This window comes from Mytilus californianus, unplaced genomic scaffold (genome assembly GCF_021869535.1).
Source record: "Mytilus californianus isolate M0D057914Y unplaced genomic scaffold, xbMytCali1.0.p SCAF_5, whole genome shotgun sequence".
Taxonomy (NCBI): domain Eukaryota; kingdom Metazoa; phylum Mollusca; class Bivalvia; order Mytilida; family Mytilidae; genus Mytilus; species Mytilus californianus.
Genome location: NW_026262701.1, coordinates 76432581 through 76437401, shown reverse-complemented (window position 1 = coordinate 76437401; position 4821 = coordinate 76432581). Strand labels below are relative to the sequence as shown.

The 4821-nt window shown below is 33.3% G+C and overlaps 1 long non-coding RNA gene across 1 annotated transcript; it reads left to right on the top strand.

The window, feature by feature from the left end:
* On the top strand, nucleotides 1–687 carry LOC127703071 (uncharacterized). The gene is made up of 2 exons (XR_007982654.1): nucleotides 1–128; nucleotides 532–687. It is a non-coding gene; the product is annotated as an uncharacterized LOC127703071 (long non-coding RNA).
* The last annotated feature ends 4134 nt before the right edge of the window (nucleotides 688–4821 follow it).

Sequence of the window (4821 nt, the reverse complement as noted above, 5' to 3'; positions counted from 1 at the left end):
GAACATTTGATTATTGATTATGTTTCAGGGAATGATATTTCAGCCTTAGATGGTTCAGTCCTGGTTTTTTTCACCAACTGAAAACAGCACACCTAACCACGAAGGGAAAGTTATCCAAAATTTAAAAGGTATATATTTTGTTCAGTTCAAATAATAAAAATGTAGGCTAGCCTTAAAAATTTTAATGTCAGTTTTCAAAATGAGGCTAATGTTGAAATGGCTGAATTAGACAACTAAGAACACTTTCTACATGTATATTCATTTTTTGACCGTGAAGGAATAAACAAAAGTGTCACCGGCCTGTGTGTGTTTTGTCCGAACCATAAAGGAGTATTTTCACATAAATGACTTTGTGTTTTTATGAACAAATCTGGAAGTTCTATGAAATAGATCACTCCTACTGTCATTGTATGCATTATTATGTGTAAAGGAAAAAAACAATCTACTAACTAGAAAAAAACTTTATTTTGCATTTTTTATTGTACGTCTTTTTTTCGAATGTAATAATCATATTTTATTTTAATCTTTCAGTATGTGATGATTGTGGTAAAACTTTTAGATCAATACCTGGGCTCAGGGAGCACAAACAGAGGGAGCATGGACAACAACGTTATACATGTGGGCAGTGTAATCAAGGCTTTATGTCCAAAACATTATTTAAGTCACACATCCTGCAACATTGCCAGGTTTATATATTATGTACTATTTATTACCTTTGAAAAAAGGATGTTCATCAATGACACAAAATCCCAATAAAAAAAAGAACACGTTGTAAAAAACGGAATCATCCAGGAGGCGGCAGGTGGTGTTCAACATTGAGCAACACCCCAATACAAAGCAAACACTTAGTCTACTTTTTAACTCTTACAATTATAAAAATAAAACATTGACTTGTATTGATTCGACCGGGTATCTTGAAGCCATTCTCTTGACTAAAACTAAATCATATGGAACAACATCTTTTAGAGAATACTTCACACGGCAATTAAATTTTTTTACTATTATTATTTCAGGAAAAACAGTTTAAATGCAAAGATTCTAAAAAAGAATATGTCCACAAAAAGAACTTGGATAACCATATCACTGAACAGCATCGTGAGAATGTTTTTTCGTGTGACAAATGCAGTCAAACATTTGCTTATCAAGAGTCCGTGAGGAGACATATTGATGTCGTGCACAGTGGCAAGAGGATAGTGTGTGAGTTATGCACTTTGTCTTTTAAATATAGAGCAAATTTTAATAGACACATGAAAACAAAACATCAGTAATGTAATGAATACAATAAAACTATCTAACAAAACCAGAAATCTGAATTTTATTTATTCGAATAAAAGGTCAATTTCGTTGTCCATTAGTCCGTATCTCCTATGTTTGGTTCTCCGAATGAAGAGATGGTTACACTCTTTCTTTTTGGTGTTTTTGTTTTACGGGTTGGCATATCAAAAGGATGAGACCTATATAAAAGTATACAAATGAAAATTAAATGTGAATATATATCAGACCTATATAAAAGTATACAAATTAAATTCAAATATGAATATATATCAGATCTATATAAAAGTATACAAAATAAAGTGAAATTTGAATATATATCATATCCTTTAAAGTTTCAGATAATATGTAAGAAAGGACCTGAGAACATGACCCTAAAACAAAATCGAAACATGTATGTAACAAAGTTGCAGAAGAAAACCCAGTTCTTTTGTTGCTGTTCTTCACCTAATAAATTGCAGTGAGATCTTTAAACAGAGAATTTATCACCTCAATGCAAGTTAGATATTAATGTTAATTATGGTTAAGAAAGATACCACTGAAATGACTCGGACACAAATTAAAATACTTTTGTTGTTGTTCATCGTCTTAATAAGTTGCGGCAATTCACAACTGGAAAAAGACATGAAGGACCGGTTGAGAAGAATTCTTAGTTGATTGTCGAAAAACTTACCATTTTTGCCAAACTGACTATACTTAGGTGGTACACTTAGCTTAATTCTATACAGTTTGTTTCAACCTGTGATTCAGATTGATCTTAAAAATTGTCTGTTCTAATATAACTCAAGCAATACACGAACCTTTCGTGATGTTTTCATGACAAATTTTCTGAAATAAATATGCAAATTATTTAGTACCATTGCGTTTTTATTTTCGAAATACATTTTTGATGATTACTTTCTATGTATTTTGTCAAAATTTTTATAATAAACAAAATAAACAAATCTAAAATACCGTTACCAACAGAACCATTACTAAAACCATAGTAAGCATAACACCCAAATAGAGTCAATAAAGTAACTAATTGACTTAGTGGTTTGAGAGGAAGAGTCTACGGAAAGACGGGCGCTAAGAAATAACAATAGGTCATACCAATTTGTTCGTCCAGCAATATAATAAAATGAACATTATTGTATATATATTTTAATTCATGTAAGGGAATTCTTCTTACCTATTAGCATCGAGCCTTTGTCTAAACAAGCACACTGCAGATCTCAAAGCTGTAGGAATGTCCTCTGGCCTTAGAACTCTGGTTCCTTTCGGGTCATAGTCCTATGAAAAAAGCATGAAAACATTTTTGCAGTTGATAACTTTTGATAACTTGTAGTTTTTTTATGTTAAATAATGTTATATGTATCCGAATTACTTTCAAATTTATCTTTATAATTTTGAAACTAAGAGCGTTTGAGTTTATTGAAAACAAGATGGCTGACGGACGAAGACAGGAACTGCACACTCTTCTACAGCGCCTGATTTCTTTCCTGGTTTTGATAGATACTAAAATTGAGAATGGAAATGGGGAATGTGTCAAAGAGACAACAACCCGACCACAGAACAGACAACAGCAGAAGGCCACCAACAGGTCTTCAATGCAGCGAGAAATTCCCGCACCCGGAGGCGTCCTTCAGCTGGCCCCTAAACAAATATATATACTAGTTCAGTGATAATGAACGCCATACTAAACTCCAAATTGTACACAAGAAACTAAAATTAAAAATAATACAAGACTAACAAAGGCTAGAGGCTCCTGACTTGGGACAGGCGCAAAAATGCGGCGGGGTTAAACATGTTTATGAGATCTCAACCCTCCCCCTATACCTCTAGCCAATGTAGAAAAGTAAACGCATAACAATACGCACATTAAAATTAAGTTCAAGAGAAGTCCGAGTCTGATGTCAGAAGATGTAACCAAAGAAAATAAACAAAATGACAATAATACATAAATAACAACAGACTACTAGCAGTTAACTGACATGCCAGCTCCAGACTTCAATTAAACTGATTGAAAGATTATGTCTTCATCATATGAATATCAGGCACAATCCTTCCCGTTAGGGGTTTAGTAAACTAGTATGTTTAGTTTTCACTGTTTCCAGATATGTTTGTTTTTGTTTGTTTATGTTCCTTGAATTGTCTGTTCTATGCACATTTTCCGCATTTTTGAATACTCCTTAGGCATTTATCTTTATCGTTTAAGGTTCATATGTTTGCGTCAAGTATTACTGGTAAGATATTAATTCTCGAATATGCTTGAGTGATGCTTGAAGACTTTGGAAAAATATTTTTTGAATTGTGAAATATGTCATAACACGATATATTTTGAATTGTGATTGGAAATAACTAACCTGAAAAGCTGAAAAGAAAGTTTCTGAATCCAAGCTTAATATTGATCTCTGATTATATGTTCCATTCTTTGTCATGCTGAATAGCTGTAAACGGCGGTCTATATTGGAAAGAATACCTTCAAATTGCGCAATCGGTAAGCTAGCATTATATGAGCCGGGTGGAGGGAAGTGTCCAACTTTAAGATTATGCAACAGGTACTGTCTCATGTCAAGTAACCATTCAATCCTAGTATCCAAAGAAACTGAGGCGTTGTCAATTGCATGATACCAATGTCTTAATAATTTGCACCACCTTGCTGCTTCAAAATCCCCATTAATTTCCATTTCTCGTTGAACGCTTTCACTGAATGTTGTTTGAGCAAATGAGTTTCTTTGTCGATCACGTAGTTCCTTAGTAATTTCCCATGACAATCCTGTTTTATTATCTTTTTCATTTTGGGCAACTTTCCACCAGGCCTCTGGTTGTATAGCCATATCAGTCAAACCCTTAGAACAACATCTTGCCCGATTATTGACAAACAAGTGATGAGGATGGTTGAATATATCGGTCATTTATCATTGATGGTTGTGCATACCATTGCTGTATTTTGTACATTTTTCCAGATTCCGTTTTTATTGTCCAAATTCCTTGAAAAGGGTTACTCGAATCCCATTCACTGAAAGCGTCATCAAACGTTGATTGTGCGAATGCAACATTGATTGCATCGATAGGCCATTTTCTGATATGAACCGAGACTATATTCTTTAAAGATTTTGGTTTATTTCCACCAATTGCGATCGTTGATTCGTCAACATAAATACTGGATACTAGATTCACAAGTTTTGCTTTCAACATATCATTGTAGGTTTTTGGTGAACAGGTTAGACTTAAAAATAACTTTCAACTCTTCAACTTTAAAAGTCTGATTTATTTTGATAGCAGTTGCAAAACTGTCCTTAAAATTGTCTAAACTGCATGATTCCCATGTAGAATCTGTTTCAGGATTTTTTGATCAATTAAAGCGATAAGAGCGGCTTCGAAGTCTATTTGTTGAGGCTTAAAATCTTGAACATCAGTTACTGGGTCCTTTAAGGTGTAATACCACCATTTATTTTCCCCTATTAGTCTTTGTTAAATTTGCACTTTTCAAAAAATTGTGCAGAATTTATCTTTGTTTTAAATAAAGAAATACTTGGCATGAGTAAAGTTTTATCCTGTCCAGTA